General features: G+C 46.0%; 1 protein-coding gene across 2 annotated transcripts in view; it reads left to right on the top strand.

Annotated features, from left to right (window-relative positions):
* TOMM20 (translocase of outer mitochondrial membrane 20) overlaps positions 1–27,916 on the top strand; it is a 113,779-nt gene that overhangs the window by 66,667 nt on the left and 19,196 nt on the right. The window contains exon 6 of one of the 2 annotated variants that reach the window (XR_003993435.1): positions 31–362. The exons of the other annotated variant lie outside the window; for it this stretch is intronic. The gene's annotated coding sequence lies outside the window, so the exon portion shown is untranslated. Of the gene's footprint in view, positions 1–30; positions 363–27,916 lie in introns of those variants that run through there. 2 annotated transcript variants of the gene reach the window in all.

Below are 27,916 nucleotides of genomic sequence, written 5' to 3'. Positions count from 1 at the left end.
GAATCTATTTAACTTTTGGTTAACTTGCAGGCTTCCACTACATGGAGGAGCTTTGGGAAGTGATGAAGGAGACAGAAGTGTTGGAAAATATGGGGAGAGAGAGTAAAAGGGCAGGCTGGGGTGATCAAACTCCAGGCAAAAAAGTTTCCAAAGCAGCAAACCAGAAATGGATAAAGAACTGCCAGTGAGTCAGGGGGAAGGAATGGCAGCATTGTCTCTTGTCAAAGCAAAGAATCTGTAATGGAAGAAGATGAAGTGCCAGGGAACTAATATCCCTCTGCAGCAATTGTTTGATCCCTCCCTTCCCCTCCAAAAAAGCAAGTTGCTGCTGGCTAGCTAACAAGTAAAAGAACCCAGTCCAAAACCTAATCTAGTCTCCTGTGCCAATAAGTGCATCTGTCGGTGTGTCAGTGTTGATCCTCCTTCAGTACATGCCACATGCTCGTTTCTTTACACAAGATGGGCTGGAAGGGCCATTAACTAGATTAGAAATTCTAAAGCACAATTAAAAAACATGCTGCTTCTTTGCTTTAATCTTCTCTCTTTTAGCTTCCAGGCTTGTTTTCTCCCTGGCCTGGCAGACTCTACGTTGTTTGGTGGTGGTAGGGTATCATTACACAACTGGGGCTGGTTTCTGAACTGTGTAACGTCATGCATTACCTTGGCAGCAACACGCAGGTCCATGAGGCTCTCCAAAAAAGGAGTAACCCCACCAACTGGCAAAACAATAGCTGCATTTACCACCTGTGGGGAGAAGATTTGAGCATTGAAACTGTGCAGCCAAGGCGCGAGATGGTGACTCACGAAATCCCTTTTTGTTCAGTTTACTGTCCAGAGTTACCCAGACAAAAAAGAATAAAATGAAAGGAAACATTTGATCTATTTGTTCATAATGCAGCTATATGGCTGTAGACCTATGGCAGCTGGAGGTGCATGGGAAGGAAGGGGATTGAAAGGTTACTGACTGTCAGTAGCGCTCAGCAAGGCAGGATTCATGCCCTAGCAGCCTAGATGAGGATGGCTGCATCTCTCCCATTCACACGCAAACCATTTCTCCAGGGAAAGTAGCGATGCTGCAGATGTTGCTGCTATGAGGAGTCATGCTTTTGCTCCTCCTGCTCTCCTCTGGCAGCTGGGGCAGGGATGTGGACTCTCCCCATCGTGATTCAAGCAAAGGATGTTCAGGCAGTCCCTGCCCTGCAGCTGCAAAGCAGAAAGGGTGGCTCTCACCTGCCTGGCTGGTACCTGCACCCCAAGGGCAAGGTGAGGAGCAGGACCATTTTGAGCATGCCTGATGTCCTAAGCAACATCTGATAACACAGGGTGGATAGCAGCCTGTTTTCTGACATGGGGAATTGCTGCTTAATTGCTACTGTGTTTTACAAATGCAGTGAGAATTTTATAGAGGACATAACATATTCTAAAATGAGGTTTTTTTGTTCCTTGGGTAAGTGTTTTCCTCATGCAGAACTGCATTTATTACTCTTATTAATGGCCTCACGGGTCCCTGTGCTAGTTCCGAATCTTTATAGTTACTATCATTATACAATTTTGAAGGTACAGACCAGATCCCGGCCTACCCACACTAAAAACAGTAGAGTTTAGGGATTCGATTTTTCACAGGTTTGGGCATCAGGATATTTTTGCATTCTCTCCTGTGCTTATTGTGCTGAAAGCTCTCATCATCACTGCCTATAGAACATAGCAGGAAAACACTTCCCTGTTGTAGAAAATTAGACTTGTTAATCCCTATGGGATTTTAGAAATGAATGCTAAAGTGTCCTACTATTTCTATAGGATTCTATTTGATTATCCTTTTTAAATGTTGCAAGATTTTTCCATATGGCTATGTTTAGGATGCATTATGGAGGCCTTTCATCTTCCTCTGAAGCACAGGATGAAATATGGGTCACTGCTAGAATAAAGCAGTAAGGCTTTGTGATCCTGTAGTCTGCTGCATCTGATATGACAAGCCCTGTGCTGCTAGGAAAGCCATCAACCTTTTGGGAACTAAATGGCTTGGTGGGGTTGCTTTAAAATTGAAGCTACACCTATTTGATACTTTTTTGGATGAAAGAACAAGATCTTTCATTCTCCTTATTGTGGAGTGCCAGCCAGGTTTAAAATTAATATCAACCAGTGTTGAAGAGGGAAGGAAATGAAAGAAACATTTCTTCCCCAGAAACAGCCCTGCTTTCCTGCCTTTTCCTTAAGTGCATAGATGTCTGTCAATTTTGGCACCAGAAAACATTAAAAATAAGAAGTTTTTTAAATACCAGGAATTCTTCTGCACCTTTAAATGTCGCCCAACAGGAATTCAGAGGCTGTAAAATGGACAAAAGAGAATTGAGCCAGTCAAACAGTTAACGTGCTTCTGCAGAGAGCACTTATTGCTGCTTAACAAAACATCTGAAATATCCCGGGTGTTCTTGGAGAAGGCTAGAACAAGGTGAAAGGCAATGCCTCCTGAGTCCAGGAGTCTGCAAATTGAGGAGAAGCCGGGAGCTGAGGAACAGGGCTTGAGTTTCCTGCTGTCCTAAATTCACTCCAGCTCCCCAGCAGATTCCAGGAGTCTGGGATAGCTGATGCGAGATGCCTGTGGTCTTTTTTGCTAGAAATACTGAGTACCTATCCTAGTTACTGATCTGGAGCACAATAAACTGTGGTAAATCAGGCTCTTGGCACTCAGAATGCAGACGTTTGAAATGAGCAGAGGGTCTCACAAGAGGTATTTTTCCTAGCTATAAAGAGGGGAAATAGATATGTTACAAGAGGGAAGATTAAATCATGGAGGTTTTTCGTAAACTGCTTTGAAGCTTTGGAGAGGAACCATTATAGGAGTACAATTTGCTCTTTATTTTTTATTTTATTTATTGCCTCATTTTCAAATAATGAAATTCTGAGTGTATCTCCTCACTAGCTGCTGAAAAATAAGGGAATGCAGGAGGATTCTTAATGACACTAATAAACCCAGCTGAACACTTTGCCAACAAATTCTTTTTATTGCAAAAATACCATTTTATTAATACAAATGGTCTTTATAGGATTGAATTGATTGCCACACAGTTTTGTTTAGAAAAATATACAGACCAAATTATATTTGTTTGAAATGTTCTTTTTTTATATGGTTGGAACAGAGCACTTCAGTCCAGAATCTCATTTTGTAATGACTTTATGGTTTGGACAGTCTAATTTATATCCCATAATCAAAATACAAAGAATTAAAGTGACATGATTTTATTGAAAGTGCAATGTATTAATGTAGGATATGGTTTTATGTGAGTGGAAACTTCAATTAGAGGAAAAAATGCAAATATACTGGTGGTCCACTCTGCAGCCTTGCTGTCCTTCTCTACTAGAGAATCATAGAGTCATAGAATAGTTAGAGTTGGAAAGGACCTTAAGATCATCTAGTTCCAATCCCCCTTCCACTGAAGAGATGGAAAGCTTCCTGGACTGTCCAGTACAGCCCTCTTTGCTTCTTCTATTCAATCCTTCTTGTTCTTAACACCTTTCTTGTCTAAAAGATAGCATGATTTCAACCTCAGGTTATTTTCTTCAGGCTGCAGTACGCAGATTTTTCCCTCATCTCGCCTGTGTGGAGATCATGGCCGTGTGTGACACAGGGATCATTCAGTGGTGTAGGGGTGGAAATCCATCTCTTTTGCTCCTCCCTGGCACCAGCCTCCCTCTGCCCTGCTGTGCTGAGCTTGATGGTGCTCTGCATTTTGATCTCCACACACTGTTCAGCCTGGTGGGCGCTGCGGGTGCCCGCTGGTCATTTTCTTCCTGCTGTCCTCTTTGGCAGTATGATAGTGGCCAGACAAATTAATTGCTATGCTTCTTAGGGGGGGTTGCCTGCTGATGTGATGTTGCCATTGAGGTTTGACTGGTCTCTGTCCTGTTGATGAAAGATGCTAATCGTGATGTGCGGTGAGTCCCATGAAGCACAAGGAACACTCCTGCCTTATTCTGGGGAAGAGGGATGTGGAAACATCTGCCCTTGGCAGCCACCAGGAACAGATCAGGAAAAGGGATGGGAAAGGTGGATCCTAAATTCTGTTAATTGACAAGCGTTGGAGGTGATGTGATGCTCTGAGTGGTCAGAGCCCAGGCAGAGCTCTGTGCAGCGTACACAATACGTGGTGTACTCACCGCTAAAACCACTGCTGCTCTGTGCTTTTCCAGGAAAAGTGGAACATGTGAGTCTCTGCAAAATGTGCATTTTGTTAGGCATTGTCTGGAGTGGCTTTTTGGGGAGCTTGGGAGCTCTCTGTGCATTAGCTGGAACAACTCCTCTGCTGAATGTACGCTCGGCTCCCTCGCTCCTCCGGACCACTCCCTCCCATTTGGCTCTTAGCATTTCCAGCCTTCAAAATGTTCAAATAACTCAGTTTATCCTCATAGGACCTCTAAGGGAGGGATGGAGGGATGGCTAAACCCTTAGTTTGCCAGTTGGGAAGCTGAAAAATAATCCCTCATCCCTAATTTGCAGTGAGACTTCAGCGTGCCATGCTGCAAGCACGTGTCTGTGCATAGAGGAGCAAATGCATGCTTCTGGACATCTATATACTGATATATCTGTATATTTATGACTTGGTCAAGCTCTGTGAACACTGCAAGTCCAACCATACTTTGCTTTTGGATTCCCTCATATAATGCTCACCTGGTAAAACAGAGTCTGGTGTAAGCTGTTTGTAGATTTACTTCCCTCTTGGGAAGCAGGAGAAGGGATGTATGACATGCATTGATGTCTATAGCAGTTTTCATGGACACAGGCAGATGAAACCCACCCATGGTACTCACCAGAGGCACCGACACATGTGGTAACCACTTGCACACACTGCAGGGTGCAAAGAGCCAGTGGCACCAGTATCTCAGGACGCTCCTAGGTGCATCCGCTTCAGCCGAGCTGCTGATTTGCTTTTCCTGGAATCGAACTAGAACCCCCAAAGGATGTTGCATGAAACTTGTAAACCAAAGTCAGGCCTCTCCGTCTTGTGGTGCTTGTTTTAATTTTACTGTGGGCTGTCAGGAAAATAATTTGTGATTAAAACTGAAAGCTGCCTTGAAGCAGCTGCCAGGCTGGGGGGTGTTGGTGGGGGCTCCAAGGGGGTTAGTTAACTCCAGCTCCTTGGTGCATTGTTTTTCCCTGCACAGATCCATGTGGAGGATCTATTCCCACATCTAATCAGGATCTGGGCTTGCAAAGGGGTGAATGCTAGAGCTGTGGTTGGAGTCTGGGAGGAGAAGGCAGCCCTCGTGACTTACCTCCACACTGCTGCGAGGTGCTGAAACCCTTTGTAAGAAAGGGGTGAGTCTGATTTAACGAATTTACCAAAGCTCACAGGTTTGCGGTGAAAAGTCAGTACAACAGGTCTTTATGAGCTCTGGATTTACGACATGTAAATAAGTCAGTGTGCTAATTGTGGCCAGTGTACAGGTAGCAGGCTGTTAAAAAAAAGCCTCACAGGGTGATTTATGTGGGTTATTTTGCGCACACTTGTGTGAATACATTTACAGATCCTCTGCCTCCCTTCCCTGCAGCTGCAGGGGTAGGAGCAAAGAGCAGTGCTCAGTGTAGGCTGGTCCACACTTCCTCCCCAGGGTGCCAAGCTGCAGCAAGCAGGAATCATTAGACTGGGGGAGGCAAAATGGCTTTTGGCTGTGCCCAAGCCCTCCCATCAGTGTTGCCCTGCAATCTCTGCTGAATGGAAACTATTTCCTCTCCCTCAACTCTAAGCTTACAGACAGGGTTACCTGCCTTCCTGTTAGTGCCTCCACCTACCCAGACAGCTCTGGCACTTTCAGACTTACTGATTAGCTATTTTCTACCACAGCTCTTTTAGCAAAGGTTTTACACAGCAGCATAGCAGCTGACTAAGCAGCAAGCCTGCGAGTGAGAGAAGTGAATGTAGGGCTTTTTTTATTTGGCAACCTGACAAGTCTCCATCTCAAAATGTTGAGGCATTTCTCCATGGGAGCAGCCTGCTCAGTGGATGGGCTGGCGTTCAGCCGTGCTAGGGGAGCTGGGAGACAAGCTGTGCCGAGGCCCCTGACGAGGTCAACAGGCAGGGAGATGTTTCAAATGCAGTACCTAGAAGAGAGGAGCACGGGCAATTTGCATAGTGAAACGACTACAGGAAGATGTGCTGAACATGTGACTCAGCTTTGAAAACGGTTATCGTATGCAAAAGCATTTAAGACATAGGAGAAATGTTATAGAGAGAGACTCTGTGGACCAGAAAGTACAAAGAGCCTGTCATTTCAGATATCCCAGAATGGGGCATTTTGGAGCACCACACTGAGCTGGAACCAGACAGCCTGGTCTGAACTGAATGTTTAATTTTGTTTTTATTTTTACATATACATATATATAATTTTCTTTTTCCCACTCACTTGTGCTCAATTCCCTCCATAGCCAGGGTAGTGCAGCCATTTGGAGCACATTTCCATGGTGCTTTCAGTTTTCATCCTCACTTTTGCAAATTGCTTCCAATATATCTCAAGAAACAAACGAACTCTGTCTTCGGTTAGTGATGGATGTACCTTAAAACATTCAAGGCACTTGAAAAGTTCTGATATCTTTGGTCTGATCCTTAGCCAAGCCATGTCTAGCCTTGTTGGAGTCTCTGCTGTATTCAGGCTGTAGTGGCAAAAACATCTGTAGACTTCCATTTTAGCACTGTTAATCTACTGTCATTGATCCTAAATGGGTCTTCAATCTTACCATGCTGGTCAGGTAGGGAAAAAACCTGGGGCATACTCTTCTGCAGATTGTAGGAACTGGGAAAAATTATGTTCCTGGTTTCTGCGATGGGAACTGGTTTCCACTGTGAGGATGTCTTATGGTATTGGCATGGTATTGGCAGGACCTTAGCACTTGCCCACTGATGAGGCACGCTGTTGGACAGGGGCTGCTAATGCTGGGAGGGCACGTTCCCTCCTCCTGCCTGAAGAAAACTGAGAAAGAGGAGAGGAATGGACAGTTATTAACAAGGCAAACCCGCAAAGGTGCTAAAATAATTCATAGGGACTCGAGAAGGAAAATGGAGGAGATAGATAGATATTCAGGGAAGTACTGGTGACGAGAGGAGATGAAGTGGCTGGGATTTGTGGAGGGTGAAGGCTGGTTCGATGGCAGGATGGAGTAAGGTTAGAAAGAAAGTGCAGGGCTGGTCTGTGTGCCTGAAGATGAAAGCACCTGGAGGGAAAGGTGACTTCATCAGAGGGTGCTCATGCAGGGTCTGGTCATTTCTTGTGCTTTGCCTTTTAAGAACAGCAGTGCCACATTTCTACTTGTATCTGCTCCTGTTTCCATGCTTGCCAGTACCCTGTTGGTGCTGAACGGCTAGCCTGCAGAGAAAAAAGTTTGAAATATCCCTTAATATTGGGAAGAGGTGGCATTGCTGTCATTCAGGAGGGACCTCAGGGGCGAATTTTTGGCCTATGAAAAGTGTTGGAAAGACAGCTCTGCAAAAATGAAACCTTTATTCTTTACGCTCACACACACGTCTGGGGGAGGTTTGCCTTCAGAGCATGGGGAACTGAGAAAGATGCTAGTACCAGAGTTTCAACTGAATGGGTCAATAAGCCCATCATGTGATGGTGCCTTTCATGGCATGCCTGGAAACCACTGCCGAATGTAATGCAGCATTGACACTTCAGTGAATCGATTTCTCTGAATGCCGTGCCAAGCAGATGAGAAGCCTTTGTCAGCCAGTTTGGGTCAAGTCCATCATCCAATCCCCGACCTATAGCTTGTGGGAGTGGAGTATGAAGGATGAACTCATCAGAAAAGTGCAAAGGTCTTGTGTCCTTGGTGGAGAGAAGTGGATGTGCAAGAGGATTAATGTATTCAAAAGAAGTCAATAAATCAAAGATGCCAGCCCTGCGCAGATGTGTTTCTGTGCTGATTCTAGTGCCCATGCAGCAGCACAGCAGAGGAAGGTTTGGCTGGGTGCCTGGGGGGGCTTTCACACTGTAGGTTTGAAATGTACAGTTACTGCTGAAGCATCAGAGAAGAATTAGCATGCAGTGCTGCATGCTCCCTTGACCTGGAGGACAAAAGCCTGCAGAGTGAGAAGGATTTTTCAAAGTGCTGTGGCAAGCAAGCAGGAAAAAAGGAAGGGAATTGTGGTGTCACAGCTATTCGTTGTATATAAATGTCTCTTTTTGCTGTGTTCAGATTCCATTTTCCCCAGGCCTTCCTCTGATTTCTTCATCTCAGCAGATATGGGTCAGGCTCATCAGGATGTTCAAGAGGGAGATATCAACTGCTGCATCTGGGTAAGATGCCTTCAGTCAAATGTCACAGCCTGCCCACTCCAGTAAGGGGCATCACTGCTTCTACAAGCCTGAGAAGGTCCCAGATCCTAATGCCAGCATTACTGGGCAGCATGGAGACTTGTCAGCTTTTCCCTTTCCCTCTCTGTATCTCCACGTCTATCCCAGGATTTGTGAGACGTCGGAGAGGCTGGATGTTCTTGTCTCTGCGGTTTGGACAAGAGCAGGAACAGGACTCATTTGGCTCAGAAACTCAGGATATTAATTACATGTTGGTAGGCTCTCCAGCGGGGCGTGCTGACCACTGCATCTACCAAAACAACCTTGGTTGCTTTTTCTGGCATGGCGTTTCGGTTCCATGCCTTAACACGTTCGCATGGTAAGTGAGACAGGGGCAGCACTTAGAAAAGTGAGAACTCAGAGGTACACGGTTAGTGGGAGCGTTCGCCTGAAGAGCTGGAAAATTAAACGAAGAGAGTCTGAGAAGAGTGATTTAGGAGTGTAGGGGCAGCAAGACGCCAAGGCTATGGATAGATAAATGGAGCATCAATTTGGAGTAAATTGCAGTGTAACAGCTCTGTGCACACACATATTATGGGATTTTAAAAGCCAGGCAAATTTAACCCTTATACCTCACGGCTAGACGTGTCACTGTTGTGGCTGGACTAGGTAGCTCTCACAGGGTAAAGTGCGTTTGTAGCTTTTTAAAGATGGGATGGTTTTAGATCTTGACACAGGTTGATCCTTGTGTGGGCACAGAAGAGATTAAGTGAGGAGCCAAGAAGAGTCTGGAGAGTGAAAGCCCAGAGTTGGGTGAGCGGGAGCAGGATGTGGGAAGTGTCCTTGGGTCTCCATGGTGATAGAGAACAGTTCATGACAGTAGGAGAGAAGCCACAAGGCTGTGACAAGATGACATTGTCAAATTGATGAGCCCACATCCAGGCCAGGAATAGAAAAGCCATGATGCCTCTTCTGATGCAGCCCAGTATACAGTTGGTTTCTGGGCTGCAAGCGCACATTGCCGGCTCATGTCCAGCTTTTCATCCACCAGTACCGCCAAGTCCTTCTCCTCAGGGCTGCTCTCAATCCCTTCAATCCTCCAGACTGTACTGATACCGGGGGTTGCCCTGACCCATGTGCAGGACCTTGCATTTGGCCTTGTTGAACCGCATGAGGTTCACATAGGCTCACTTCTTGAGCTCGTTCAGGTCCCTTTGGATGGCATCCTGTCCCTCAGGTGTCAACTGCACCACTCAGCTTGGTGTTGTCTGCAAACTTGCTGAGGGTGCACTTGATCCCACTGTCTGTGTTGTTGATGAAGATATTAAACGGTACTGGTCCCAGTACAGACCCCTGAGGGACGCCAGTTGTCACTGATCTCTGTCTGGACATTGAGCCCTCTGGATGTGACCACCCAACCAATTCCTCATTCACCGAACAGTCCATCCAGCAAATCCATATCTCTTCAGTTTAGAGAGAAGGATGTTGTGGGGGACTGTGTCAAAGACCTTACAGAAGTCCAGATAGATGACATCTGTAGCTCTTTCTTTGTCCACTGATGTAGTAGTCTCTCCATCACAGAAGGCTACTAGGTTGGCCAGGCAGGACTCGCTCTTCGTGAAGCTGTGCTGGCTGTTGCGAATTGTCTAGGTGCCTCCCTGTCTTTTATGTGCCTTCTAGTGCCTTAGGGAACTGCTGCTCTCTGATGTGGTCCTCTACGGCCTCCAGCAGCCTGGGGGTTCATCACCTCTCCAGTCATGCCCTATGGCCCAGCTTACCTCTGGAGAGGTTGCCCGAGGCGTTGGCTGGGGAGGGAGCTTCTCAGTTTAATTTGAAGTTTCAGTTGTCAGGAGCACTGCGGGAGCGCAGGAGTTGTAATGGGATGAGCCGTTGTTGTTCCTTGCTGTTAATACCAGTGACAATGTAATTTTTGTGGCTGTAAAGATGCCTGGAGCAGAGGGCGGGACCCCTTGGAATTAGAACCAATTTATTTATTTATTTTCATACTGAAAGGAACCAATGGTCTTTCCAGCAAGAAACCCTTGCTCCTGTTGCCATGGTCTGCCCTCCTCCCAGGAAAGCACTCTCTTTGGAAGGGCTTGCAGTCCTGCTGAGTGCGAAGGGCTGCTCACAGAAAAGACACACACACAGAGAATTAAAAAGAGAAGTAAAAAGCAGCTGCTGGAAGTAAGAGTTAGGCTAATGTGGAGATGAAAGCACTTCTGCAGAGCAGAGGTGGGGAATATTGGCTCTGCGGAGTGGGTGGAAGGGTCCTCATGAATGAGCAGCGCGGTGCGGGGCTGCCTTGAATAACAAAGAGGGAAAGAGGGCGTTGGGATCTGATAGTACAGACTTTGGAAAAAATTAGACGAGGAGGAAATCGTGGCTAATTTAGAACTGCCTTGGAGAAGGAGGTTGGGAGGGAGACCTTGAACGTTTGCTACACTGTGACTTGAAAGTAAGGAAATGGAAAAACAAGGGTTGGAAGGCAGAGCAAGGGAGGGCTCATCTCCTGCTCGCTCTTTAAAATGAACAATACTGACTCTTATAGAGAACATCAGGGATTTTCTGGGAAAACGTAAAGCTCCCGGAGTGAACTGTTGTAAGGGAAGGGCTGAGGGAAGAGGATGCAGCCAGTGGCTCCCAGAAAAATGATGATGATGTGATGAGTCAGAGACACCTTCAGCTGCACTGAAATATTTACTCTTTGTCTGCCTGTATCCTCAAAGCCCACATCAAGGAACGAGAGCAACCCTTCTTTGACAGGTTAGAGTTATGCTATCAGGTGGTGTGCTAAGGGGATAAGTAACAGCAGCCAGGGGAGCTTTATCAGCTCTTCCTGCTGTTACTTGCTTTGGATCAAACTCTTACTGACTCGGTTGGGTGTGTGCTGGGGTGGCAGAGCGTGGAGCCTGGACACCTCTCCCCAGTGTGCCTGCATTTCCTTTTTTTGCATGCTTAACTTGACAGAGGTGACAACTCCATTATGCAAGGCGCATGTGACAGTGGCACGGTGCCCCTCTTGAAAAGTTGCCCAAGTCTGTATCTCACATTTTACATAAAGAGAGTGAGGGCCATCCAGAAAAAACAGATGTGAGCAGCCAATACAATCAGCTTCAATATATTCTCCTCTTCTCAAAAAACCCCGAACATCTCTCCAAAATAATCAGAGCTGTTAAATAACACTTATTCTATGCAGAGGAAGTACGGCGCAATGGAACTGCCGGCCCATGCCAATGAAAACACTTGGACTTGCTTGGCCTGTAACAATGGACCAAACCAAAGGAAACTGGAGGCTGTGGTGTCTATGGGCTGTGCTGGAGGAAGCGGGGGGAAGCGGGACCTGGTGGCAGTCCCAGGGCAGGATGGGCGTGCAGCGGTTGTGCCATGTATTCGGAACACTTGCTGGTTTGCTCTACCCCAGACAATGTCTCCCAGCAGTGAAGCACAGCACAGGCCATGCAAGCAGAGCACCGTCACCATGCAGCAGGTTTGTGGTGATCAGTCAAATCACAGGGATTTCACTGAAGGAAGAATTCAGATTTTATTTGCAAGAGTAAATACATTTCCTTTTCTTTTCATTCCCCTCTGCTATACCAAATGTTACCTGCTCGTATTTGACAAATAGCTGGTATTTCTGAAACACTGTTCACGATCCCAGCTCCAGCACTGAATAAATATGTAGCGCTCTGTATGTAAAGGCTTTAAAGCTCAGAGTACAAGGATGAACTGAAGAAATCCTTGAAGCACTGTGTCTGATCAATCCCATATTCTGCCTTCACCTTTCCCATGCAGTATTAACCTTGTTTCTAACCAGACTGTCTCTGTTCCACTCGGCCACATCGCACTCTCAGAGGTATGTAGATCTTCAGACATCAATCCTCAGATGTCTGCTCAACAATATTAGTATTTAGCAGCCCAGACTAGATGCCAACTTGGCTCAGGGCGGGAAGGCGTGGAGGCGAGCAGCCTGTTTACCATGGGCTGCTGGATGGAGAGTGATGATCACCTAGGGCCAAATTATATTCTGTGCTGCAACAATGCAGCATCGTGGCACTCACGCAGAGACAGATCATAAATATATCGTGTGTCATGCAAAGCGCCATCACATGAGAAATATACCACTTGCATGCACAAGTATCAGTTTAAAAAAGAGGAGTATTTGGTCTATGCACTTTGTATTAGCTGTGCATGCCTTGTGATGGGAGGGGAGGGCTTCAGCTATGTCAGAGATTTTATATGTGAAAAGAGATTTAATGAATCTCTCTAAGCTCCCAGTCATTTTCTTGTACTTTTTGTGGAGCCCGAGGTGAAAAGTGTAGATTTGATTAGCGTTGCTGGATCTGGTTTGATAAAAGACATTTTTGCCATATCTTCCCATACTCATGCTAGGAGACATTTTAGCTCCTGTGTTTCTTTTCTCTACCTCTGCACATGAAACATATCTTTTCCTCCTATAGATCTTTCTGTAAATGTATTTTTCCTTGATCTTCAAGTGCCCTCAGTCATCCCTAGCCTCCAGAGCTGCTATTCCTGTCTATGGCTGTGCTTAGGGCAGCCCCACTCTTCACAGCCAGCCCCTCAAGCAGTGCGGGGCAGCTGTAGCAGGGCTCCCTGCTGGGATCCTGCATCCCACCAGCTGCTCTCCTGGACTGCGTGAGATCCCCATGTGGTGGCCTCCATGCAAGCTTTGAGCTTAGTTGGAAAGGGCGACACTTATAGGAACTGATATAGGAATGAAGCGGTCTCCCCCCTGGGAGGGGAGACCTCCTCCCTTGCAGGGAGCAGGGTGAGGATGCAGCACTGGGAGGACCAGCATCATGCCAGGGCAGGGCTTCTTGTGTCCTAGGCCTGCTAAACAGGGTGAGTCCCTAATGCTCTGGAGTCAGGAGCAGGATGGGAGGAATGGCTGAAACACTAACTGCTGACAGCCTTGTTTTGGTCAATGTCCCACTGAAGTCAATGCTCCAGGAAAAACTGGATAAGGATCTGGGGTTTGGCAGTGGAAGAGGTTCTGTCTTCTTGCTGTTTATTCTCCAAGTGGAGCCCTAACCCGCTGTTTGTGACTTCATGATCATTTCCAGAGCCTGCACTAATGATGTCATACCCAGGGGATTCTGGCTTCAGGTGGGAAATCAACAGCAGGAGCAGATGAACTCTTTAATAAACAAAGTTCCTGTTTTCATGCAAATGTCTTCAGAAATGAGGAACGAGGGGAGTGAGAAATACAGAAATTTATGGTATAGAAGCGACGCTGTTTGGAAACAGAGTTTTTATGAGTTTTCCAAGAGGCGCCAGCTGCTCTTTAATGTTTTCATTTAAGATTTTTATGTATGAAAGCTCTAGCTTGTATAAACAGCAAGGCTGAGAAAGTCGCAGGGATTGTTGTTAATGGTGAACCTAACAGGCTGGGGATTTGGCTTGGAAAAGACAGTGAATGTTGATGTTTATCCAGAGCAGAGGTTTTTAATGTGGCCGGATGATGTCTCTGACGTCCCTGTTGTCCTCTGGGCCCTCCTGCCTGTGTCCCCAGCTCCCAAAACCACCTCCAAAGCCTTCCACGTCCCTCCTTCCTCCCGAGCCCTGGGAGAAGGTGGCACAAATGCATGGGCAGCCCCTTCTCCGCTGTGCTGCAGCTTGTCATCTGCTGGGGAGGCTGGACCTCTTACTTTCCTGAGGAGCAAAGCCCTGGTTAGGAAGTGGCCATGTTGCTCCACCGCCCCATCCCTGGCTGTGGAGGCCGGGCTGGGCAGGGTGCTCCTGTGGCGGCGTGGCAGAAACCCATTGCCCTTTCCACCATGTGCCCTGGTTCTCCCTGATCTCACCAACAGCTATCACTGATCCACATCTATTAATCTGCTATTTTGGGAAATGCCTATTGTGCACTCCAATTAATGTAATTGCTTTATTTTGCTGGAGAGAGTGCCAGAGCCCCTGCCATAAATACCTTCGTGCATGTTCTTCTGGTGGGCTCCCTTTGTTTGGCAATTAGCTCTCTAAGGGTGAAATGGCACCATGTTAGAAAAAGTAAATGAAGTCCCTTCAGCAAGGCAGCTGCACACCCAGGACTTCTCAAGGAGGACCTGAGCAGTGATCCTTGGTGCTCGCTGCTCTCCATCTTGCTCTCGTGTTTTTCTGCAGCAGCTTTCTGTTTGCTCATCTACAGGAATACTTTGCATCTAGCCTGCCTGTTTTTGAAAAGGTGACTGCTGATGACAGCTAAGATAACAAGAGGGTGTTTTTTTTGTCTTCATGAGAACGCCTCCAGTTCTATTAATAAAATCTTGAATCTGACTTGTCCTTCTGAGAACTCCCGGCCCCTCTTCACCCATTCAAATCTGTATTTTTAAGCTGCTGTAGGTGGATAGTCGACAATGGTTGTTATGCAAACTCCGAGTGCTGGCTTCAGGAGCTTCTTGGAAACCTGCAATGAGTAATCTTTATGTTTCTGACAGGTCTGCGGGGAGAGAGGGTGCAGTTTTGCTGAAGATAGGTTGACAAAATAAGTGTCAATTCATGACAAACTAACTGCCAAAAATACTCACATCAAACACTGGAAACAATTAGCAAACGGTATGACACAACATCTCGGAGGCTGGAGAGCACATCGAGGATGGAGCCCCACACCAGTAAACTGATATTGTCACTGTTTTTTTATTATCTGAGTCAGGAGAAATGATCAGGTCCTTTGTTCTCTGGTGTTGCTTGTGGGGGGGGTTTAATTTTAACTCATAGGCAGTGCTGTACTTGAAAGATGAGATAGGTATGTTTATTTCTCCAGCTTGCTGTGTGAAGCAAGCGTTGATCACATGAGACCTGATTAATACCATGAGGTCACAGAGGTGTGAGATGGCCACCAAAATTTGAGGAACTCCGGTCAGTGCTAACCTGGACTGCAGAGGCTTCTGACCTGGAAGCTGAAGCAGCAGACCTGTGCTCCAGTGGTCTGTCAGCAGGCTGATACTTTTGGAAAAGATTTCTCCAAAGAAAAATTATCCTGCATAGAGAATTGTCTGTTGATATAGCTCCTTTTGTACATGGCCCACATCGGAAGTCCAATGTGCCTTCAAGATGCCGAGCTGAGCAAAACAGAGAGAAGAAGACTTCTAAGGCAAGGGGACTTGCAGCAACACAAGTAGCCTCCCCTGGTTGTAGTGCATTTGGGTGGATTGCCATGTGGTGCAGTTTGCCTTTTGACCCAAAGCTGTCACATCCTATGCTGGCTGGAATTAGGAAGTTTGGCTTTGCAGTATACCTGTTTCCTGACTACAACGAGCAGCTCCTGCGGCTGCAGAGCACACCAACAGCAGATGGGTAGAGGAGCCAGCACAGCCCCATGATGGCGCTCAGGCTTGGGGCTGCTCCTTCTTCTGACACCCAGGGCAAGTCACCTAGAAGTTTGTAACAGCATCAACTGAAGCCGCACAGGCTCATCTCAGCTGACTTTCCAAGGTGCCAAGCTCCTTTTAATGAGCTCACATCACTATCACACTCCCTGCCCTCCCCAAAGCAGACGTGTTTGGCAGAGGCCCTGAGGTGTCCGTCTGTAGCATAGCTGCATGGATGTGACCCTGGGCCTCTGAAGCACACGGTGCCTGGTGCCATATACTATCTTATATTGCTGTTCTCTGTAAAGCACTCTGTGTTATTGTCAGCTGTCACACCCAAGTACCCATAACAAACCACATCTTTGCATCAAGCTGGTAGTCACAAGGAGGCAATACCCAGGAGTCCACCAGCTGGAAAGCCCCATCTCTCTGCCCAAGCATTGCTTATTACTACACTGTAGCTCACAGACCTTCAGAAAGTGATCCACTTTGTGAATCAGTGTTTTCTAATGCTGAGAGTCCCCATGCTACCGCCAGTCTGCTAGTTCCATCGCTCCACTCTCAAGTGAGTCAACAGCCATCTGTGCATGCTGAAAATCAAATAACTTTTGCTTTAAGAGGGGCTTTTTGTCATTTATAATGAATCCCTCTGCATTACCCTATGCGGTACCTACTGATGTCCAAGATGAAATCAGGAGGAAAGAGCATGATCTGAAGCCACCCACAGCAGCCTGGTATCACCTTTCCATCTCAGCTGCACTTCAGCAAGCCAGCTCAAACGAGGCAGTTTTCTCTGTGCTCAATGCCAAACACTATTCTCACTGAAGCAGAGGGAAGTTTTGTTTTTCCCTAAATAGGAATAATTTGGCCTTTGGTGGTGCTCAACTGGAAAGAATCCAGCACTTCTCTGATCTTGTCAGAGTGGCTGAGATGGTCATAAATCAGAACTGCTGCTCCAGAAATATTTTCCCTGGGTTTGATTCTCTATCCCACCATGCTGGTATAATGAAAAGAAAAATTGGGCCCACCACTGGTTTAATTTTACAGATAACTGCTCTCTTTCCAGGCAATCTTTGTGACTCATTTTTCTCACAGTCTGTTGTTTTCTGGGGGAAAGGTTGTTTCATAGGGCCATTCAGGTTTTTTTTACCTTCCTCTCCCCCCTTCCATAGGGGGAAGAATAAAGTGAAGAAACATTTTCAGAGAAGAAAGACTTGGAAAGAGTTGCTGTTTTCTGGGAGTCTGCTACAGCTGTTAATTTGTGGAAAACCTCAGTGGAAAGTAAGCAATATGGCAGCATCGCTTTACATGAGAATTCAGCAATGGCCTCCTTCCAAGCCGTGGCTGATTTAGGTTCTTGGCTTGTATAGCCAAAGCTTCATGTAGTGTCATGCTTTTTTTTATAGATAATGTTGATGCAGCTGTGGAAGGCTCTGATGTTCATTTTTTTTTTAACATGGAATTGTCGTCATTCAATCAAGCTTAAGCATTGTGGAGCTTTGTGTGATGTTGTTTGTCTTCGCTTGTTAGATGTTGGCGGGTAAGCCTGAGAAGGGCTGAGATGTTGTTTGGGAAAGAAGAAAAGGCTCCCTCCCGTCTTCCTAGCCTCCTTCATAGAAGTGCACACAGACCCAAACTCTCATCCAAAAAGGCAGTAACGCTGAGAAAACTTGGAGCTGAGCTTGAACATTGTGGGATGGGCCCCTTCTGCCTCTCCAGAGCACACATGCTCTTCTCTTCCTGTAGACTTTGCTCCTCTCCAGCATTTGTCATGCATAGTTGGTGGCATATCAACATTTTGAGTACTGTACTGGTGCAGTAACCTCTTTTTATTGGATGGACATTTTGTTTGTGGAGAATACAGCATGGTGCTCAGTTGTCTGGACAGAAACGAACATTGAGGAAAGTCTCAGTTATGTGACGTCTATTAGATCAGAGATTAGTTTTCCAGTAGAAATGTCCAATTATTCCAACCTCTCTAGTAGATGAAAGAGCTTTTGACAATCTGTTTTGCTGAAAAACCCTGCAATTCATTTGGCATGGATTAGATGACCTATTAGAGATTAGAAGAGGGGAAAAGGGTTTCTTATTAATGTCAGCCCAGCTGTTAACTCGGGGAGTATCATATCAGTGAGTGGCAGCACAAGCTGGGTCCTTCACATATTTCTATAGTTACGATTCACGTGTACATTGCAACCTGGACTTCCAGCCTTCTGCATAGGGGGTTGCACAAGTTTGCTGTTCCCAGGTAAAGCATTAGTGTGCACTGGACCAGCTGCTGCTTCTTGGCTCTGTCTCCTTTTCCAAGGCAGGCTTTTATGAATGGGTAAGTCCCACTTTTTTTCCCAGTGGTACCTTGTCACATAATGACTGATTCACTCACCTCCTTATCTCTGGGCCATATGAGTTACTTTGCGTCTTCCTCTCCAACTTGGCTATGTATCTTGTTTCTTTCCCTGAGGGTGAATTAGGGCAGAATCCTTGAATCCTTAGAGCTTCCCACAGCATCTGGAAAGAAGAATAAAATCAGAAATGGGCCAGAAAGAGGCAGGCAGAGAAAGATGAAAGAATTTGGAGGCGGGAAGTATTCGCTCTTGGAATGAAGCTTCCTCCTGGCTGGCCTAAGGCAGAGCAATTTACTCTTTTCTGCAACATGCGGAATGGCCCAGCCCCTGCTCTTAGGAGTAAACATTTCACAGATGCCCGAGGGGCCCCCTATTTATATTTTTATAATCTGCTTGGTCTCCTTTGACTCTCAGGCTATATCCCCATTGCCAATATTGGAGCCAGCTAGAAGTAAGGTAGCATCTTAAGGAGATACCTGAGCGAGGCTGAAGAAGTTTAGCTGCTACAAGTAGTTTAACCACAGCAGTCCATTTGTCAGAAAATTATACCTGCCTGCTGCCATGCCTTGTCCTGTACCAAATCATGTTTAAAGCTGTCTCTAGCTCACACTTGGGACGGTCTGTGCAGCAAAGGCATTCACTGCAATCCTGTCTTTTCTGCAGCCACCCATTGAGGCCCAAGGACCTAAATGCCAGGGTAGAGGATGGGGTTTGGGAGCTGGAGTCATGTCGGTCTTTTGAAAACTTTTTGTAAGGCTGAACCCACGTTCACTATTGGCACTGTTAAATGCTTTCCTGTTTTTCTCTGTCCCCTTGAACTCACACTGCAGCCCTAACCGACTATCGTGTTTTGTTTTTAATGACAGAGCAAAGGTGCCAAAATATTTCAGTAGCTCCCCTAGGAACATCTGCAACTTCTTTAGCCAGTATTTTCACAGCTGGCCATAACTTCTTTTTCTCTTCATCTTTTTTTTTTTTTTTTTTTTTTTTGGAATGCTAAGAGTAGTGAATCTGGGATCCTGAAGGAGAACAATGGCTAATTTCCCTTGTATCAGGATCTAGAAGTTACAAAATGCTACTCTAGTGTATTTGAATAAATGCACAGGAACAGAGCTAAGGGGGAGTTTGTTATTTGAAAGACAGAGCTGCTGAGCTCCAGACAGAGCTTAGACCAGCCTTCAGACTTACGATAAAGTTTTTGTTTGGAGTCACCAGAATCAAAACATATAGACAACTCAAATGCCAGAGCTGCTGCTGCTGAGGTTCATGCTGCCGTGCGGCAGGAGAGCTATCCGATCACTGCCTCCATTGCAGTTTCTGTCATCTTTGATGAAAACTGGAAAAGTAAAATCTCACACCTCTAATGTGATACCAAGGTCTAGGAACAGGAATTAGGTCTGGGAATTTGAACTTCCACCCAGCCAAAATGTTGCAGACCTTCAATTGCAGCCCAGATTTATTACCTGCTAGCTATGTTTAGTTGGTCTAACAATGAAAAAAGCCAAAGGCATTTAATCATTGTATCAAACTATCATTCATAATCTTTGTGTTGCACCTCTTCCCTCCCCATACTGAGCAAGCAAATTATGAAAGATCGAAAAGCATGCTGAAAAGCTTCCAGTTTTATTTAACCACTAACAAATCTATTAAAACCAAAGAAGTTTTAGACTGAGCTCTTTACCCAAATGTTTTTTTCTCCTACAGTGGCGTAGTATTCAACTCCTGCTGGCATGGAGTCCATAGATTACCTCACCTCAAACTCAGAGGTGCAGCATCAGGTACCACTTCTGAAGGTGGCTCCCACCTACCTGTGACAACAGCACCTTGACCCAGGCCGCAGCTAACAGGCTGCACCCTGGTTCTCCAGGGCAAAATGCTAGGGGAGGCAGGTCTGCAGCCATGGGTTGAACAAATGTACAAGTGGCACTTGCAGGCTGAGAAGCCCACATGTTTCCTCGGGATGTGCCATCTCGTCAGTGGTATCTTCTGCTGTGACACAGGCAGGCTGCAAAGCAGCAGTAGCTGTATCTGCTCTTGGAGAAGTCCTTGATGGTCTGTGCACCTTTTGGGGGAGCCGGAGTTGCCAGGTGAAGGATACGGGTAGTGGAGGATGGTGTGACGTGTCGCTTCCTGAGGGCGGAAGACACAAGTTTCCCAAAGACATTGCTTCCCGAATGCCGTATCTGTAGGTGGACTCATGCCAGCATGCTCAAGCACCGATTAGATCTGACTGTGAGATTTCCCACCGCTCAGGGGAAACAGTGAGGTGGGGTAGGATTCAGGGTTCCTGTTGGGGCTCATTCCCAACAGGGGCAGGTGTCTCTGGGGGCAGAAGGCCCAATACCCCTCTTGCTTGCACCAGGACCACAAGGTCATACTTTCTTCAGATACAGCAGGGTTTCTTTTGATGCATCTCTAAGTGGGAGGGCAATATGGCTTGTCACTTTTTTCACATTCCCATGGACCTGCACTGTCAAACTCAGCAGGAGCTTTGCCGTTAATTGCACCTCAAGCAGACACATTGCTGAGTGTGATAAAATCCAACAGAAATCTTTAAAACTCCCCAGATTACTTCCATTGCTGCAGTTAATTTTTTGTCCATGACTGCTCTACAAAACCAGATACAACTAAAACATGCAATTCAAGAAGGCTTAGTGCCTTGACCTAAGTGCTAAGGTACTGCATGATCTGCCTGCCAGATACCACAGCCCCTGCTGTTACAGACAGGTAATTAGGTCACCACTTATGAACTTTTGACACACACAGGCTTATGGCCTGATAGCATAGATGCCCTCAAGGAAGTAAAGGCAATTCACCTATCATCATGAATCTATTGAACGCTGAAATCCAAACAGTCATTTAGAATAAGATGGCTTTGGCCCTTTGTACTTTAATCCTACCTGAAGGCACAGAGCTTGTCTATGTGGGTGTCTTGCTGGAAATGCCCAAAGGAGCTGACGGAGCTGCTGTGTTGGTGCAGTACCGGTCGGGTGCTGTGCGGATGTGTGTGCCGTTCCAGCTTTGGGACCCTCCACAGGGGTGAATGGTATGCTTTAGCACTTTAACACCATGGCAGGTGGTGTGTGTTCTCTGTGCCACAGCAAGCCCTCAGCAGCCATGCTGGACTGTGATCGAGGAGCATAGCTAAGGACTGAGCCTGGTAGTGCTGTGGGTCTGGGTGTGTGGGAGATGAGAGGCGTCCTAAGCACGTTTCCTATTGTCTTTCTTGGGTGGAAATTGCAGGGGCTGGTCAACACGCCTCCCTCTCTCCTTGCTGTATCTGTGTATTCTGCATATTTTTTCCTTATGCTCCATCTCAAGACACCTTCCCATAGGCTCATGCTGTTATGTCACTCTCCAGTGGGTAAACTCGGTATGACCAGGAAACACCGAAGGAAAATGAGATGCAGATGTGGTAACTGCATTAATATTCCCCTTCAATGCAGTTGCTGTTGGAGACCTCGGACTGCTACTTTGACTTTGCTCCTCTGCAGAGCACACTTACATCAAAGTGCTAATCTATCTTGTCTGCCTTTTGGTCCCTATAGAAAAGCTTGTTCAATGCACGTCCATCCTCTTTGGTCAGCCTCCATAGGTACAGCATATCTGGTGGGGGCCACAGGGGACAGTGGAGCCTAAGAGGGGCTTGGGTGTTCCTTTTAATTATGTCATGTCTGAGTGGTGCTTGTTTGTGTATTTTCAGAAAACCCAGATGAAAGAGTATGAGAAAACGAGTAAAAAAGGTTTTTCTCCATGAATTAATAGTGACCTCAAAACTCCTATGTTGGAAAAACTGCTGTGTGATGCAATGCCAGTAAAATAGAATCAACTGTAACTTCACAGAAAAAGCAGTGATATACTGATTAATTGCTGTGTTTTCTGAGGTTTCAGTAAAAATGGCTGACGATTATTTCTGAAACTTATGATGACTGTCTTAGTGCATAACCCCTTCTTAACATCAATTTGGCAAACAGAAAAGGAAATATATCATACAATATTCCGCTTGTAGGGCCAAGTTCTGTCATCTATCTGCTTGCAAAGCCTCTGTTGACTGCCTTGGGATTTCTCCTTGCAGAATGATGGCAGGACATGATCCAGACCCAATATAAATGTAACATATGAACCAGTATATCTTCAGATGGAGAAAACGTGTGTGGAATTTCCCTGTGCTATCATGTGCATACTTTATAGACAACTGCATTCACAGTTATTGAAAAGAAGCACAGACGTCTGTGGTTAGACATCAATGACTATTGTGGGAGGGAAAAGAGGAAAACTGGAAGGCTTAGAATTTGTGCTTGATTGGTTTACTGAGAAATACAAGGCGAGAGAAATGAAAACAGTTTAGGATAGAACCGTAAGGAGGGAAAATTGGCATTGCTGGCAACACTGATGAAATATAATGTCCTTGCCAGAAGAGTATAAATAATGGGTTTCCTGATAGAAAATGTTGATGAGGCCAGCAGGGGGGAGAGTCTGAGGAAAATGTATGCATGTGGAAACTGAGTTTTATTTTGGTGGTGACTGAAAATAACCATGAAGCCTGGACCTTGTAAACCTGGGAATCCTGAAATTAATAATCTTCAGAGTTAGCTGTTGGAGAGTGACAGCCCCAGGAGGACCATCTGCTTTTCGGGTCTTGCATATCCTTCCCTATTTTAGATCCTCAGACTCACTGCTGGACGTATAACATCTTGTGAAGCAGTAGTTCGCTGAGATAGCAGCCTTCATTTAAACAGCAGTCATGGAGGCTGCAGGAAGTGCTAGTGGCAATGGGATGTTTGGTTACTGGCTCTACTTTGGGTAGGTTTTACATTGCACACATCTCTGTACTACCAGATTGATGCCTTCCTTTCGTGTGTTACATTCCACTACTACATGTGCTGTGCTATTTTTTTCTCCACAGAGAGGAATGTGTACCATATAGTACTTTGTTTCAGTAGAGTTTCTTGCTAAAGTCTACACTAAGGGACATGCTTTGGAGGCCTCTTGTCCAAACCCCTGCTCAGAGCAAGGCTAGCTTCACAGAGAGATCAGGTTTTGCAGGGCCTTGCTCAGGCACATCTTGCATATCTCCAAGGACAGAGATTTCGCAACTTCCCTGGGCTGTAGGCCTGCTTCATCAAGTAGGATGATCCTTCCTTATAACTTTAAATGATTGGTGCTGATCCAGGTTTTAGGCCTTTACAATACAGGATGCTATTGATCGCTTTGGGACAGGTTTGGGCTGCATGAGTAGAAGCAGATGAAGGAAGATTTTCTTGGCCTGACAGCAAACCTCAATGTCAGCCCCAAGAAACTCGATCTAAAGAGGCTTCCACAAAGGCAAGCCTTAGGCTACCTAGCAGAGAGAAAGAGATTCCTGTGGGGAATAGTTCAGAGCAACTCTGAAGCTTCTCTTGAAATGCCCTCAACAAGTGCTGGTCTATCTTCACTGGTAACGGCAGGCATGTAGGAAGATTAGCTTCCCCTCTGCTTCTTATGTGCATCCTGTGTGTATAAGCCTTTCTACCATTAAGCCTGAAATCTGCACCCTTTTTCTTTCATCTGGACAGAAAACTAAGGAGATCTGGAAAGGCAATGGGAACAAAGGTGCCAATGAAGGGCAGTGGTTCAACAGCTTGGATTGGTGTACAATGATGATAATGCTGATGATTCACTAGCCCTTCAGCTCCTTGTCCTGTGCATAGGTTGTGACTGTCCTTCAAGAGACTTGGGAATTTGTTGAGATAGAGCACTACTTGTGATCAACCACTGTTTTTCACCACCAACTGTAAAGTCTTGGTCTTATACAGGATCTCCCAGCAAAAATCCCAAACCAAAACTGCTGCCTTTACACTCGGTAGCTCTCTCTACAAATGTGAATGTATTGGTGGTTAAGATCTCAAAAGAGTCCATCAAATGCATGCACATATGTCAAAGGCAAAGTAGTTAAAAAGGCTTGCCATATCATGCCTCTGATTCCCACATAGACAGTCCTTGATGGGAGGCAGAGGTGAAGTGTTCTAGGTGGGAAGGCTCCTAAAACCCCTTCCTCAGCACCAGGAGCTGTAGTCTGAACAGTCAAGCAGCAATGACAGTAGATAGGGAAGACAAAAAATTAGTGAATGTCCAGACCAAGCGTGACTCCATCACTTCTTCACCACACCATGAAAAAATACCAGAAACTTCCCTAGCATTTTCCCTTCACATGCAGGCATGATGCTTTGCCTGGGGATTGTTATCTGTGGCTGAGGAGCTGTGTGGTGCAGTGATCCGGAGATGTGCTGCACAGCTGTGGTTCAGGCCCCTCCACCTGAACAAGCTCCTGGCTGGGAGGATGTTGCAGAGATGTTTGCTACATCCTCTTTGAACTTCATCTGTGCTTACTTTTGCTGGCAGGTAGAGCTGGATCTCCTAACTATTCATTCTGGAGGAAAGAAATAATTTGCATGCAATAGCGAGACACTGCCACAGGACATTTCATTTTACATGTGACTCTTGCTTTGGTCCTTTGCTCCATGTTGGGATTCGATGTTGTAATGAAAAGTCACAAGGTATGGCCACTTTATTGGAAAGCATTGCAGGTCACACTAAACTAGTGGAGTACAGATCACTCCTAAAAATCCACACATGCCTACACTTGCAGGGTGGCTGGTGAGCCCCTCTCAGACAGCACAGCAGCATTTCCCTTGGTTTAGTGCTTCCCTTCTGCTGCACTTGTAGCCTGGCATCTCAAGACAGCAAGACTTGTGGGGTCTTGCTTCACATGTGTATGAAAGAAAGTCCCTGAGAAACATCTTTCAACATTTGGCAGATCTCAATCAAATTTGTTAGTAGGGTGGAGATCTCAGCAACTTTATGTTCCTACAAGTTTTGTGAAAATAAACAGCCAGGTAAAGAGGAGACAAGTCCCCATTGATATTCCTACTGTGGGAAAGGCTAAAGCAGGAGGTTGTATCTCATTACAGCATCTGGATGGGAGACACGAAGCTCCAGGGTTTTCCCTGGCTATGGAGCTGCTTGTTTATTTCCCCATCCAAAGTCAAGGCAATGCACTGTGTAGGGAAAGGTGGAGCTGGGGCTGGCTTCCCATCTGCAGTAAAGATGGCAGTTCTGTAAGCACTTAGAGCTCAGTCAAGAGGCAGCCTCTTTCCAGGCCCTTCTGGATCTTTTCTCTGTCCACTGTGGCGAAGGCTGGTTTGTGAAGTGTGTGCATGTCTCCCTTCTGACTGCTGGCAAACAAGGACTTTCTGTTTCAAAATGGAGCACAAATGCTTATCCAGAGTCAACTGTCTCTGGCCTCCTGTCTGCAGAATCTCTTTTATGAAGTAAATGTTTATGCTTTCAGACTCCCTCTAGGCCTGTATAATCATTCAGCACATGGCTGCAGGATAAATCTGTTCTTGCAGTTAGCAAAGGAGTAAATGCATTCTCCAAAATCTTCAACGAAACCACAAGAATTGGAGGGACACCAAACCAAAACATTCTTCTCATTTGGGCTGTTAGAGCTGCTGGGAAACTGGATATTTTGCAAAGGAACTGGCCCCACCCCCCCCCCCGCACTGCTTTATTTTTTTTTTCCTTGAAGTCTGCAGCAATGGAATGAGTGAATTATTTCCTGGGGCAGCTGCTGTGTAACATCCAATACTTTATTCTTTGAGCTCATAAAAATAAGTGCATCAAGACGAAGAAAGTGGCAAGTTGCGCAGCGTTCCAGAGGATCGGGCGGCTCCAGAGATTTCATGTTTGTTTTCTTGGCATGTGCTAGATATGTCCATCTTTCCTCTTTCAGCTTCTGCAGGCACCACCTGCCCCTTGTTCTTCTTCAAAAATAGATGAAGTAAATCTGAGACACAGGGCCTCAAGGGAGTGCCTGTGGAAGGAGTGGAATAGAAAACAGTAGGAAGAGAGAGAGACTTGTATCTCTCTTCAGGGGATGGAGATGATAGGTTTTAAAAAGCTTAAAATGTCTGAACAGTTGGTGAAAATTGTCAGCCATTGCACCTCACTTGTGACACGTACCTCTACAGGCAGATTTCCATCCACAAGTTAAAGCACCATATGAATTTATGGCCTCAGTCCCTCATACAGCCCATTCCCCTCTGAGCTGTGCAAGGCATTGTGGTCTTGCAACAATGGCAAAAGCTTAGGGCAACCAACTGGCTGTGCAAAAAAAAAAGGCTCTGCCCCTCTTACACGATCCCCAATGCAAGCTGTTGGGGTGGAAAATGCAGCAGGCACTAGCTGAGGGTCTTTGCAGTGTGAGCTGAAACATCCAGGCTCACCATGAAGGGGAAATCTCACGCTCACTTCTTCCAGCAGGGCAGGCTGAAGGGAAGGGGAAGGTGTAATCAGCTGGGGATATCAGTTAAGATGCACAGAAGAGGAAACCAAGGGCTGTGTGAATTGTGCCTCCCCAGCTCTGCAGCACATCAAAGTCAGCATGGCATAAAGTAGAGCTTCCTTTTGTCTGAGGCATGATTCACCACAGGTTTCCTATTGTAAACAGTGTTGCAGCTTGCCCATACTAGCAAATAGCAGAGGAAAGAGCAAAATGGCACTTTGGGTTTGAGGGCCAGTTTTAAGGGGCTTACAGCTAAGAGGTTCCCCCCCAGAGGTGGCTGCCTGGAAACCAGCACCACCAGGGTCCCCACTCCATGGTGCTGCTGGGAAGCACCATGGGCAGGGGACTGGCATGCAGTGCTCACCCAGAGCAGCATCCTTCACCTCCTCTCTTTCCTCTTTGCAAGGAGCACCAGCATCGGCTGAGGCAAAGCTGTGCAGCCTGTGAAAGTCCACATGGCTATGCTGGTTCACACTTCCCAAGGATGTGGCCTGTCCTCCCTGCCTTCAGCTGGTCTCCAGATCAGTGTTATCTTAGGGACTTTGGACACCAGTGTGCAGGAAGCAGCTACGTGCTGCAGCTGATTGCACTTCAGAGGAGCACTTGCAGTACATATTCCTCTGTTCTTGAAATACTGGAGTGGTCTCCAGTATTTCATACACTTGATGCAAAAAAATTGTTCCCTCCTGCTACATTTTAGATGTATGTGTGGCAGAGCACATGCTTGGGACCTTCTTTTGGCAGTTGAGGAGGGAACAAAACACCCATGGATCCCTTTCATCCATTCCTGTGCTGCTTTAAAGGCCCCTGATACACCCTGATATCACTGGGACCTTCTTGGGTATAGAGAAAGATGAGTGTGAGACCCCATCAGTGTGTGGGGCAGCAGCAGGCTGTGCATTACACTGCAATCCCTGCAGTGTATGGTTTGTGACACCTCCCACTCCTCCTCTTAATCTATCTGCTTCTCATCTTTCCATCTGTGAAATGAGGCATCTCTTTGCCTTTGGAGAAGGCTCTGAAGTATGTGGAGGAGCAGTGCTTTGTTCATTGGAAAGTATTATTTCTGTTACTGGCTGACTTCTGGGTTTACTGGTGTCAAATGGTATTTGACAATATGACTAGTATTGTCGTAGGTATCTGTGGAGGTTGGGAAGAGTGAGAAGAATATTATCTGAGGTGAAAGAAATTCTGTTTATGGCTTTCTAAGGTCATGTCTCAGGGCACATTAAGAAAAGGTACAGACAGAAACTTCCTGGACAATATATTTGCTTCCTTATAACAATATATGTGAAGTGTTTTGAAGAAGGAAAATACAGAAATGACAAAAGTGATTAAATCAATAAATTAGAATCATATTAATAAAAAATCACTTCATCTGCAGAATGAAGGTTTAGACAAACATTAAATGGGAGAGAAAGTTACCCAGGAGGAAACCAGTGCTGGCATTAATTGCAACCAGATAAAAAGTACCATTATCTTTCTGAAAAATGTGCATTTATCTCCAGTAATAGTCCAAAGTACTGCCACTTACTGTAATGCTAGCACAATTGTTGGGGATTCTGCTTTGGCAAGCTATAGGCTTTTTTCAGTTATAAAAGGGCAAATTCTTATATTATGGGAGGGGCTGC

This window comes from Strigops habroptila, chromosome 10 (assembly GCF_004027225.2).
Source record: "Strigops habroptila isolate Jane chromosome 10, bStrHab1.2.pri, whole genome shotgun sequence".
Lineage (NCBI taxonomy): Eukaryota > Metazoa > Chordata > Aves > Psittaciformes > Psittacidae > Strigops > Strigops habroptila.
This window is presented reverse-complemented; position numbering and strand designations above follow the sequence as displayed.